The 14,311-nt window shown below is 34.3% G+C and overlaps 1 protein-coding gene across 2 annotated transcripts in view; it reads right to left on the reverse strand.

Moving 5' to 3' along the window:
• The window catches only part of MGAT4C (MGAT4 family member C), an 860,657-nt gene that overhangs the window by 696,171 nt on the left and 150,175 nt on the right, over positions 1 to 14,311 (reverse strand). The gene's annotated exons all lie outside the window — the stretch shown is intronic.

The raw sequence follows: 14,311 nt of genomic DNA on the forward strand, positions 1-14,311 counted from the left end.
ACATACCAAAATCAATAGGATACAGAGAAAGCAGTATTAACAGGGAAATTTAGGGCTATACGTGTCTGCAACAAAAAGAAAGAAAAACTTCTAATAAAAACCCTAACAATGCATCATCCTAAAGAATAAGAAAATCAAACCCAAAATTAGTAGAATAAAAGAATTAATTGAAGATCAGAGCACAAATAAATGAAATTGAAGTGAAGAAAACAATGCAAAACACCAATAAAATGAAATGAGTTTTTTTGAAAAGATAAACGAAATTGACAAACCTTTACCCATTCAAAGAAAAAACGAGAGGATCCAAATAAACAAAATCAGAGATGAAAAAGGAGACATTACATCTGATACTACAGAAATTCAAAGGACCATTAGTGGATACTATGAGCGACTATATACCAATAAATTAAAACCAAATACTGCTTGTTCTCATGTATAAGTGTAAACTAAACATTGGGTACTCGGGGACATAAAAATGGCAACAATAGAAACTAGAAAGTAATAGATAGGGAGGTTGGCAGGCAGGGAAAATGTTGAAAAGCTGTTAAATACTATGCTCACTACCTGGGTAATGGAGTCATTTTTACCCCAGACTTCAGCATCATGCAATGTACCCGGTAACAAACCTATATATGTACCCTCTGAATCTAAAAGTTGAAAAAAATATATTATTTAGATTTAAAAAGAAAGAAAAATAAAGCAATCTTAGGTTCTTGGGGGATATATTAAAATAATTAGCTTTTCTTATCTAAAAGACACATAGATGTAATATATATCTAAATATAGCAACATGTCTAATTTATCTCATAATAGTTACTTGAATTTCAGGATTCAGTGCCAAAGTGATAACTATGATATCTAATTTTAAAAATTACGTTCACATTTTCAAGGTACTATTGACAGGGCTTACGGGAACCGTTCTATAGAAAAACGCTGTCTGGAGACAAATCAGAGTTTTGCTATTTATTACTGTATAATTTTGGGCAAGTTACCTAAACCCTCAGTTTATTCATCTTTAAAATGGAGATATTCCATAGGGTAACTTTGAGTTAAGCTATGTAAATTAAATACTTAGAATATATACTAACACAAAGTAAGCCTTTTAGAGTTGTTTTGTTTATCATTGTGAGAAAGCACCCGTATCATATATCATTCCCTCATTCTCACAACTCCCTGAGTAAGCATAACACACATGTGCAAGCACACACACACACATGCACACACACATACAACCACATACACAACCACATAATTAAAGATATAAGAAGAAAATACATAGTAATATGCATTTTAATATATGCATAATATAATAATATGTTATTATGATAATAACTAATCGCGTAATTTTGCTACTCATGTTAGGTGATTAATATAAACTTGCTTTAGATAAACTTTAACACATCTTGATCAACTTTCAATATATTCAATATGTTCAATAACTTATTTCCTAGTTATAATCCTCATTTCAAACATAAAATACATCTTATTTCAAAATACACAAGTACAACAAGAGGCAAAGTTATGTCTTACACTAAATAGATACTTAAATGACTGTTTGACGTATATGGATCTGAGAAAAAAGAACATTATCAATTAGCTACCTTTAATTATATGAACATTTTTTATGAAGGGAATAAAATAATGGTATTCAATTGAAAGGTTACTCTTCATCTTATTTAAATCACTCTGTACCTCTAATTGAACATTATAAATGATGGCATTGCACTAAAGTGTAATATATTCTATCTCCTTGACTTTATTACATTTAAAGAATAAATTATAAAATAAACGTTTACAAGTTTAGCATCATAAAAAACCCAAATTTTGAGACAATTAAACAACCACAAAATCAAAACTACAGTCAAATATCCAGAGAGATTATGTATAAAATGCTAAATATTCAAATACAAAAATTGATGAGCTATTAACTTTTTAATTTTTCACTTAGAGACCAAAATATGTACTTTTTCAATGATCTAGATTATATTTTCTAATATTATCAAATTACACATGGCTTATGATTTTCAAAACTTTTTATAACATTTTTTTCTTCCAGAAATTCTTGGGTAAAGATAAAATACATTTCAAATTTTTACTATGCATTTTCTTCCTATTTACATGTGCACCATAAGATAGTTTTTCAGTAAATCAATACAGACTTTTTCAGGGATCATATCACGCCTGTAATCCCAGCACTTTGGGAGGGCGAGATGGGAGAATCACCAGAGGTCGAGAGTTCGAGACCTGCCTGGCCAGTATGGTGAAACCCCGTCTTTACTAAAAATACAAGAAACTATCCAAGTATGGTGTCAGGCACGTGTAATCCCAGCCACTTGGGAGGCTGAGGCAGGAGAAACGCTTGAACCTGGGAGGCGGAGTTGCAGTGAGCCGAGATCATGCCATTGCACTCTAGCCTGGGCAACAAGAGCTCAATTCTGTCTCAAAAAAATAAAAATAATAATAATTTTAAAGCTAAATATAATTCTGGTCTAATCATCCAATGCAAGTAGTACACACATGTTTATTTTATAGATTGTAATAACAAGTAATTAAGACTAGTAAATAGTAACCACTTTTATTTGAACATAAAATATACACTGAATATTACTGAATCTCTTGTTTATTTAATTCATATCAGTTGAAGTATTTACTCTGCATATGATTTGGTCCAGGCTCTTTGCATTCTTTTTAGGACAGGGATATATATAAATATTTTCCCCAAACACAATTAACCTCATTTTACCTTCACTATAACATATACTTCATTTGTTTTTTTGTCCTTAAGTGAGAAAACTTACAACACTCAGAAAAATTATATCATGTCTTCAAGATTGTGCTGCAAATACATGTCATCGTCAAAATTTGAATGCAGGTTTTTAATGCTAGCCCAGTTCTCTTCCTAGTACCCAAGAGATGACCCCCAGTAAAAGGGAATGCACTTACTGATTGTTCCAAAAGTGGAAACTGATTTTTGGTCCCATGGAAACATTTATTTTAATCATATGTTGATAGAAATCTTCTAGAAGACTACTCTCTCTTCGTAAAAAGAGGCCACTACAGGGAATTGACTCTTATCTTGATGACTCCCAGCCTTCATCGTGAACATCCATTTTCACACCCTGTGGTGATGCAGTGCCTGTCAAGCTGTCAGCTGTCATGTCTGTGATCATCCCGTTTGCCTCTAACAGCCTCTGCTCTGATTCCTCTCAATCATTTAGGGTCAGGGAACCAGATGACCAAGGCTTTTAAAGATTGTATGTAAAGATTGTCTGTTTTTTCAACTGTAAAATGAGGTTGCTATACCAGACCAGTGGTTCTCAACTCTGGCTGCATATTTGAAGCACTGTGCTCACACACCATTCTAGGATACAATTGGTCTGAAATGGGGCTTTGCCACTGATCTTTTTTTAAATGATCCTGAAGTGTTTTGCTTTTTATTTTCATTGATACAAAATAGATGTACATATGTTGGGGATGCATGTAATATTTTTATACATTCATATAATATATCATAATGAGATGAGGATAATGGAGATATCCATCATCTTAAATATTTGTCTTTTGTTTATACGGGAAAATTTGAATTATTTGCATCTAGCTAATGTGAAATATACAGTAGACTATTTTAAAATATAGTCACCCTAACCAGTCTATCAAATTAGGTCTTAGTTCTTCTATCTAACTTTATTTTTCTACTCATTAATCACAAAGATAAAAAAGCAAAAAAAAAAAACAACATTCATTTCAATGAAGTTTATAGATAAATATGAAAAAATTAACAACTGAACAGACAGTTGTAACCCATATGATAGAGACATATGTAAATTCATTGTTACAGCAGCACAGATAGGGGCAACCAAACCAACCTGTGGGAGAAGGTGATATGATTTCTAGAGGAAGTGAGGATTGAATTTTGTCCTGAAAACTCCACTAGGTGAAAGAGGAAAGAATACCACTCAGGAGAAAATATATGCAAAGTTAAAAAGATGTAACAATGTAGGATATTTAGGGAAATTTCAATTATGCAGTTCAATATGAGTGCCCTGTAGAGAACATGGTGGAAAGCACGGAAAGCTTAATTTTAAATAATTAGCTTCGAGCGAATTCACAGGGGGAAACCTTTATTTCCGGCCAAGGATTTTACATTTTTTCTCTAAAGGCAATACGTAGGAATTAAATAATCTGAATTAGCAAAACAAAAACATACACATAATCTACATTCCACACTCAGGATAGAAACATTAGAACATAATTGTCCTTTAGCAATACATATACTTGTGGATTTTAAGGAAATACTGATGCTATATCTTGTTTGGAGATGAACAGTCAGTTTAGAAGTCACTGCAATAATTAAGAGTAATTAGTAATTGGCTATCTTTTTAGGTAACCTGTGTAGATGAGTTTGTCATTCACAAACCCTAATGCCTGGAGTTAGGAGAATTAAAAAAGTAACTTTCATTTTGACTTGTCAGTGCTATGGTAACCAGGAGACAGTTAACTGAACATTCTCCATACCTACATAAGAAAGATCTGAGCCAGAAGAGAACAAGGCAGAGCATATAAGTATGGTGAAATAAGTTTATAAGATATTTAAAACTATGATTCATAAAATGATGATAGAAATTGAGTTTCAAGAACAGAACTCTCAGAAACATAAATATTTAAAAGGTAGATGGAAAAACAGCCATCAGTCTTTTAAATATTTCTAGACATCCCCCTATTGAAGGACCTGTGTAGTCAGGAGTGTCCAGTGTTGTAGAACTGTGAAAGGACTGTTCACATTTAAGTGGCGGAGGTTAGAAGCCAGATTGCAGAGTATTGAGATGTGAGGAGGTATTTTTCTTCTTTAGAAAAAAAAATCCCTACATGCACCTAGTCGCAAGTTTTTTAACCAATACTTAATTACCTAATTTATTATTTGAGAAACCACGTGGGAAATCATAAAGGCCTTCCTGAATTAAGTAAAATGTTACCTTATTTCATATTAATTAACCCCATCCCTCTTCAGTTACAGAAATTTCAACCATATTTGATGTTCTTTCACCAATCTCCTGATGGCTATTAGACTGCAAATTCCCAAATTAGGAGTTAGTACTAACTTCATCTTTCACTTTGGTAACATTTCAACCAATGGCTATAGAGCTATGTACACAATGGCTACTCAAAAATGTGCTTGCTAGATTTACTCTTCTGCTTAGTTAAGCAATCAGGGAATGAGGTTACATCTTCTTAATTTCATGCATTCAGAATCATCATTTTAAACATCATTGATAATGTAAGCATTTGGAAACAGAAACTTTTAAAACATCAATATTTTTCTTTACAGAGAATTTACTGAGGAATGTTGAAGGTTAATACAGATCTCAGTATTCAAAGGGAATAGAAAAATAAATATTCTTTAATTAATTATTCTTAAATAATCAATCTTCTATAAATATACCATGGTAAAACGAGTTAATGGGTTTCACATAAAATCCATTTGAGACTAAATAGCTGAGGGAAATGTTGGTCAAATGTAAAAATACGAAATAGGATGGTGCAATACAAATGCAGTTATTAATTTAGCCACGTTAATTTTCAATTCACCTTTCTTCATACTTCAGAAAGCAAATGACTAAAACTGTTAAACGAAAGACTATTGGTCTTCTTTTTCCTAACCTCTAAAGATAGACGTTCTCTAGTGTTCAGCTCTTGGATCTTTTTCTTCTACGTTTACACTCGCTTCCTAGAAAATAACATCCAGTCCCATGGTTTTAAACACCAAATGTATGCTGATGAGTCTCAAATTTATATTTCCAGTTCTGAACGCACCCTGATTTCCAGATTTGCTGATACAACCACCAACTTCATTTCTCTATTTGGATATCTCTGATGAGAATCTCAAATATCCAGAGCTGAATCCCTAATTTTCACCCCTCACCAAAGTGGGGAGCAAAGCAAAACAATAAACAAGCTGTTCCTCCATTTAGTTTAGCCATTTCAGTCAATGGCGCCACCATCCTACATGAGCCTAAGACTTATCCTTTATTCCTCAACTTAACTTATTCCACCCCTACATGTGATGGCTCAGTAGGCCTTTTGATTTATCATTTCTACCTTCATCGCCTATTTTGGTTGCACTATTCATAACCTACCTACTGTAAGAACTTCCAAACCACTCTGTTTCCTCTTTTTTTTTATTTTATTATTATTATACTTTAAGTTTTAGGGTACATGTGCACAATGTGCAGGTTAGTTACATATGTATACATGTGCCATGCTGGTGTGCTGCACCCATTAACTCGTCATTTAGCATTAGGTATATCTCCTAAAGCTATCCCTCCCCCCTCCCCCCACCACACAACAGTCCCCAGAGTATGATGTTCCCCTTCCTGTGTCCATGTGTTCTCATTGTTCAATTCCCACCTATGAGTGAGAATATGTGGTGTTTGTTTTTTTGTTCTTGGGATAGTTTACTGAGAATGATGATTTCCAATTTCATCCATGTCCCTGCAAAGGATGTGAACTCATCATTTTTTATGGCTGCATAGTATTCCATGGTGTATATGTGCCACATTTTCTTAATCCAGTCTATCATTGTTGGATATTTGGGTTGGTTCCAAGTCTTTGCTATTGTGAATAGTGCTGCAATAAACATACGTGTGCATGTGTCTTTATAGCAGCATGATTTATAGTCCTTTGGGTATATACCCAGTAATGGGATGGCTGGGTCAAATGGTATTTCTAGTTCTAGATCCCTGAGGAATCACCACACTGACTTCCACAATGGCTGAACTAGTTTACAGTCCCACCAACAGTGTAAAAGTGTTCCTATTTCTCCACATCCTCTCCAGCACCTGTTGTTTCCTGACTTTTTAATGATCGCCATTCTAACTGGTGTGAGATGGTATCTCATTGTGGTTTTGATTTGCATTTTTCTGATAGCCAGTGATGGTGGGCATTTTTTCATGTGTTTTTTGGCTGCATAAATGTCTTCTTTTGAGAAGTGTCTGTTCATATCCTTCACCCACTTTTTGATGGGGTTGTTTTTTTCTTGTAAATTTGTTTGAGTTCATTGTAGATTCTTTTCTTAACACACTAACCATCAAGATCTTCTTTAAGATACAGACCAGATCATAGATCATGTCTTCTTGTTCAAAATCCTATAGTGGTTTTCTGTCACACTTAGCATCAAAGGCAAACTCTTAACCATGAGCTACAGTGTACTATTTTGTGGCCTTTTCATGGTTCTTGAAATATGACAAGAGTGTTCTTTCTTTAGGGACTGCAATAGTTTGAATGTGCACCCCAAAATGTATATGTTAAAATCCTGTCCCCCAAGATGATAATATTAGGAGGTGGGGCCATTTGGAGGTGATTAAGTCATGAGCAGAGCCTTCAGGAATGTGATTAGTGTCCTTATAAAAGAGATCTCAGAGAGCTATCTAGCTCCTTCTACCATGTGAGGACACAGCAAAAAGCTACTTTTCTGTTATATAAACCAAGAAGTGGAACTTCTAAAGATGTCAAATTAGCTGTAGTCTTCATCTTGATCTTCTCAGCCTCCACAACTGTAAGGAATACATTTCTGCTGTTTATAAGCTACCAGTTTAGAGTATTTTGTTATCGTAGCCAGAAAGGTCCAAGACTAGTTTGGATCTGCCATATAAAGAGAAGTCAGTACCTATTCTCTAGGATGGTCTTTGGCAATTAATCTTTCCTTGCCTTAGAGTATCCTCACCTCATTCACGGCCTTGATAAAATGTCACTGATCACACAGGTCTTCCCTCTTGCTACCTCTTTCTATCCCCTTTTCTGGTTGTGTAATTTCCTTGTGTATGTTTATTTTGCCTCCTAAAACATAGTCTCCAATAAACAGAGAATTTGGCCAAATCCCCACTATGTTAAAGATTATTTGACACACAGTAGATGATCTATTCATATTATGAGATGAATGAACCCATAATTTTAAATGCATGCAGACACATTGTATTTGAAGATTGCTAATATACTTTTAGTAACATCTAGGTGGTTGAATTATAGTATGTAAACTAACTGAAAATTTTACAATTTATTTTATTTTACATTCACAGGTTATCTCATAAGATTATCATAATCTAGGCAGATTTATATATCCTCACTTTACAAATGAGGAGAATGGGGCTAAGAGAGAGAAAAAAATGACTTTTCCCAGGTCCCACATGTATTGAATTGTTAGAGTCTGGGGGAATCCCAGATCTGATGGACTTCCTCCTACAGAGCTAAGCTTCAGGACTAATGTGCAGTTGTTTTGTTTAATGTAGTCTAAAAGATACATAGAGCATAAATTCTGGCCGTAGGGTTGCATAGTTTCACAGACATGACTGCATTTTTAAAAAGTAAATTCTTCAAATAAATTATCTTCTAAGTAAACAAAGGCTTAGACATAAAATAGCAATTAACCTATCTAATTTTTCCGATGTGGAAGAAATTGCATTCCTTGTTACAGTGCTCCGAAGGTAAATCCATAACCATGCACTTGAGCCAGAATAAGATTGATATTACTGAATGTGATAGGAAAATCATTATATATAATTTATAAATTTAGGCTTCTATATTATGGTTCTTCTCATTTCTTCTTTCTATAGTTGTGAATTTAGAGCTGTTTGAATCCAATAATCAGGAACAAACAAAAAGAAAACAATCTTATTTATTATAAATTTGCAAGCATTTTTTTCTGGTATGTGATACATCATGCTCATGGGACTATTGTGCATTCTGTTTCCAAGATGATGGTAATTTATTTCAAAACCTCCTTAGCATACTTACTTAAATAAAAATTATGAGAAAGGATCTATTACTCATGGAAAATAAAATATATATTACTTAGTAATTTCTGTGATATATGTGATTCTCTCTATGTATGGATGCTGTATTTATTATCCATGTAATCCTCTAGCATCATATATTTAAGAATTTAGATTTCATTGTGAATTCAATAGAAATAGCCTCTGAAGTAACCATGTTAGGACTAACTAATTTGCTGATGAGGTGATTTTTAAAAATACACACTATATATAATAAATTATAAAACTTTATTTAAAGGAGGCTGGTCTCTTATGACAATTACTTTATAGGCTATAACATTTGCAACCATGGTGGACTATGAGATTTTCCCTCTTCATAGTATATTTGTATTGAAAGCTTACCTACATTGTTCCTTCACAATTCAATTAATCAGATTTTCTTTTAATTATAAATGATGGTTAAGGATAATGCCAATAAATTTCATCCACCCACTCACTCACTTATTCATCAAGCAGTTTTATAGTTATTGAGTACTATGCTAGTTGCTTAGAGCAAAAAGAAAAAAAAAGAATAGGAAATTTTCAATCTTCTAAAGAAATCTATATCCTAATGATACAAGCAAAGAAATTAGCAATTATCATGTAGTTTTCTATACACCTAACAGCTACTGGTATTGGAGTTATATTACAGTTTGTTTTTATTATAATTTTTATTATAAATTAATACATTGCAGTTCTGATATACATAGAAAAATTTTACAAGGTTAACATAAGCTCAAACATGAAATATCTATTCCCCATTAGATTGGAAGTAAAAGCTAATTTCTGAGCTTTCAGAGAGATTTCTAGAACCTGGAAAGTAGAAATTTACTGAACAAAAATGACTTGAAACCCAGGCAGCTTTCTCTGCCAACACTGGTATTCCAATTCACCTTCTCTTAGTGCACAATTAACCTATAGAGACAATATAGCTTTGAAAGACAGCATGCACAAAATGGCCATTAGAGCACCCCAAAATAATCTCCAGTGGATTGTGAACAGATTTTTGCATTTTAATTTAAATCTGAATGCAGGTGCATGGTTGTGTGAAACAGAATGAAAAATCTTGATAGTTTCATATATAGTTCTAACAATTCTGAAACAATCATTATGAGCAAGTTTTGTAGGCATGTTTACTTATTAATTTTACATTTTAATAGCAGTAAAACCAGGCAGTAGATAGGAGTTAATATTTATTAAATAGTATAAAATTTAATTTTATTAGATGCAATATTTTATTGAATCTTAACAAAATTCTTGGTTGAGGTTCAGAGTGAAGAGGTAACATGCTTAAGAAATAAGCTAAGCCGTTTACTAATTACACAATAATTCCAATGAAAGGCATGTTTCTTACTCTTCTTAATAAACCATATGTAGTTTTTATCTTCTCTGAACCATTTAATAAGATCTATATTTAAATGTAGTCTTGATCCTTTGCATTGGTAGGTGGTATTATTTGGCTATAGCTATGCATATCATAATTAAACACTGGTAATTTAAGCTCCTTTAATTTTCATCAACAACTACCATGACAACTAAATGTGGAAGCCCAAACTAGGGAAAAAAAGTTTCTTGTCACATTATAACCTGCAATACTATGCATTCATTTCATTAAGAAATTTCTGAGCTTGCTATTAAATGAACTAGTACAAAATGCACTTGCAGACACCACAGAGAATAAATGATTCCACAGCCCATGGCCTTCAAGGACAAATATTTAGTAAATATATTTTATAACAAAGTAACCTCCAGTTAAAAACTTTGATTTGGATTCACTCTTCTCTCTAACTACAATTTTAGGATATATAAAGAATGATGTGCTTGTCTGAACAACACTATCACCATCTCCTGTATTTAAAACATTGTTTTTATCTATTTCCCTTTATTATGTAGGTATGTCAACTTAGACTGCTCCAGTTTTCTTCTGAAACTTTATAAAGTGACAGATATTTCACTGGATTGAAATAACAATACGAAGTTCAATAAACTAGGATCCTGAGCAGGATGTCTTTGGATTTGAAGCCTGACTCTGGCGCTGCTAGCTTTGTGACTTAGGATAAACATATGATATCCCTGTGCCTCAGTTTCTCTATGAAATTGACATAAAATACCTCATAGGGTGGGGTTAAAAGTATTAAATGACTAAAAATATGAAGAAACGGAACTCTATTTGGCACAAAAGAAAGATTCAATAAAAGGAAATTTAGTTAACTATCTATCATCTATCTATCTACCTACCTATATATAATCTATCTTTTTATCTATCATCTATTTACTTATGTTTTTTAAATCATAAAACAGATTCCAAGAAATAAGTCAAAACTTCTGAACTTTACATAGTTAATGAGCATCCTCATGTCTTCATCTCTGGGTTTGCTTAGTTTAAATTTTATTGTCTATCCTTTCAACTACTTCTTCCCATCTTACCTAAAATATTGCCCTGCCATTTGACAAATACTTGTTCAATCCAAACTAAATTATGTTTGGATATGAATGAGGCTGGAAAAAAACTCACTACTATGAAAAAAAAAAAACAAAAAATTCCTCACCATGACTCACCACTATGCTAATTTGTCTTATGTTAAAAACAGACATAGAGTGAACCCACAGCCCTGACAAAATCTTCCTATAATATTTCTTTAGTTAACTCACTCTCCCAATCCCTTGAGAATTTCTCCCCACGTTTTTTTCTCCTAAAGCTTAAAATCATTTTCCTTTTCTTCTCATGATAAACGTTTGTGTCCTCAACAGATCACAAGAACTCAGCACCAGTAACCTCTGCATCTGCACTCATATGCTGCCTTCCTTCTTGTTGCAGCTGATGAGCTGTCTGCTGTCTTATCTAATTTCAACCTGCTCTTGTGCCCTGTATTGGATATCCTCTCCCTAGTTGTGAATGACCTCATGCAATGATTCCCCTTTCTTTCTCATATGATCTGCTTTTTCCTTTGAGTGGAATTATTTTTAAACAATTTCCTAATTTCTTTCTATCTACACCCAATTATTCATTACCCTTTTCAGGAAATTACTCAAAAATGTTGTCTGGGCCAGGCTGGGTGGCTCACGCCTGTAACCCCAGCACTTTGGGAGGCCGAGGCGGGCAGATCACTTGAGGTCATGCATTACCTTCCCTTGCTCCTCACACCTTAACAGGCCCTGATGTGTGATTTTCCCCTCCCTGTGTCCATGTGTTCTCATTGTTCAACCCCACTTATGAGTGAAAACATGTGGTGTTTGGTTTTCTGTTCCTGTGTTAGTTTGCTGAGAATGATGGTTTCCAGCTTCATCCATGTCCCTGCAAAAGACATAAACTCATTAATTTTTATGGCAGCATAGTATTCCATGGTATATATGTGCCACATTTTCTTTATCCCGTCTATCATTGATGGGCATTTGGGTTGGTTTCAAGTCTTTGCTCTGGTAAATAGTCCTGGAATAAACATATGTGTGTATGTGTCTTTATAACAGAATGATTTATAATCCCTTGGGTATATACCCAGTAATGGGATTGCTATGTCAAATGGTATTTCTGGTTCCAGATCCTTGAGTAATTGCCACACTGTCTTCCACAATGGTTGAACTAATTTACACTTCCACCAACAGTGTAAAAGCGTTCATATTTCTCCACATCCTCTCCAGGATCTGTTGTTTCCTGACTTTTTAATGATAGCCATTCTAACTGGCATGAGATGGTATCTCATTGTGGTTCTGATTTTCATTTCTCTAATGACCGATGATGATGAGCTTTTTTTTTTCATATGTTTGTTGGCCACATAAATGGCTTCTTTTGAGAAGTGTCTGTTCATATAATTCACCAACTTTTTGATGGGTTTTTTGTTTTTTTCTGGTGAATTTGTTTAATTTCCTTGTAGATTCTGGATATGAGCTCTTTGTCAGATGGATAGATTGCAAAAATTTTCTCCTATTCTGTATGTTGCCTGTTCACCCTGAGGATAGTATATTTTGCTGTGCAGAAGCTTTTTAGTTTAATAAGATCCCATTTGTCAATTTTGGCTTTTGTTGCAATTGCTTTTGGTGTTTTAGTCCTGAAGTCTTTGCACATATCTATGTCCTGAATGGTATTGCCTAGGTTTTCTTCTGTGGTTTTTATGGTTCTAGATCTTATGCTTAAGTCTTTAATCCATCTTGAGTTAATTTTTACATGAGGTGTAAAGAAGGGGTCCAGGTTCAGATTTCTGCATAGGGCTAGCCAGTTTTCCCAACACCATTTATTAAATAGGGAATCCTTTCCCCATTTCTTGTTCTTATCAGGTTTGTCAAAGTTCAGATGGTTGTAGAGGTGTGATGTTATTTCTGAGGCCTCCGTTCTGTTCCATTGGTCTATATATCTGTTTTGGTACCAGTGTCATGCTATTTTGGTAACTGTAGCCTTGTAGTATAGTTTGAAGTCAGGCAGTGCCTCCAAATTTGTTCTTTTTGCTTAGGATTGCCTTGGCTACACAGGCTCTTTTTTGGTTCCATATGAAATTTAAGGTAGTTGTTTCTAATTCTGTGAAGAAAGTCAATGGTAGCTTGATGGGGATAACATTGAATCTATAAATGACTTTGGGCAGCATGGCCATTTTCACAATATTGATTCTTTCTCTCCATGAGCATGAAAGGTTTTTCCATTTGTTTGTGCCCTCTCTTATTTCTTTGAGCAGTGGTTTGTAGTTCTCCTTGAAAAGGTTCTTCACACTGCTTGTAAGTTGTATTCTTAGGTATTTTATTCTCTTTGTAGCAATTGTGAATGGGAGTTCACTCATGATTTGGCTCTCTGTTTTTCTATTATTGGTGTATAGGAATGCTTGTGATTTTTTTTTTTTTTTTTTTTTGGAGACAGAGTCTTGCTCTGTTGCCCAGGCTGGAGTGCAGTGGCACACTCTCAGCTCACTGCAAGCTCTGCCTCCCAGGTTCATGCCATTCTCCTGCCTCAGCCTCCTGAGTAGCTGGGACTACAGGCACCTGCCACCATGCCTGGCTAATTTTATTTTAATTTTTTTTTGTATTTTTAGTAGAGAACAGGTTTCACCGTGTTAGTCAGGATGGTCTCGATCTCCTGACCTCATGATCTGCCCGTCTCAGCCTCCCAAAGTGCTGGGATTACAGGGGTGAGCCACTGCACCCGGCTGAATGCTTGTGATTTTTGCACATTGATTTTGTATTCTGAGACTTTGCTGAAGTTGCTTATCAGCTTAAGGAGTTTGGGGGCTGAGACAATGGGGTTTTATGCAAACAGAGACAGTTTAACTTCCTCTCTTCCTATTTGAATATCCTTTATTTCTTTCTCTTGCCTGATTGCCTGGGAAGAACTTCCAATACTATGTTGAATAGGAGTAAGGAAGAGGGCATCCTTATCTTGTGCCAGTTTTCAAAGGGACTCCTTCCAGTTTTTGCCCATTCACTATGATATTTGCTCTGGGTTTGTCATAAATAGCTCTTATTGTTTTGAGATATGCTCCATCAATACCTAGTTTATTGAGTGTTTTTAGCATGAAGTGGTGTTG

This window comes from Pan paniscus, chromosome 10 (assembly GCF_029289425.2).
Source record: "Pan paniscus chromosome 10, NHGRI_mPanPan1-v2.0_pri, whole genome shotgun sequence".
NCBI classification, from domain to species: domain Eukaryota; kingdom Metazoa; phylum Chordata; class Mammalia; order Primates; family Hominidae; genus Pan; species Pan paniscus.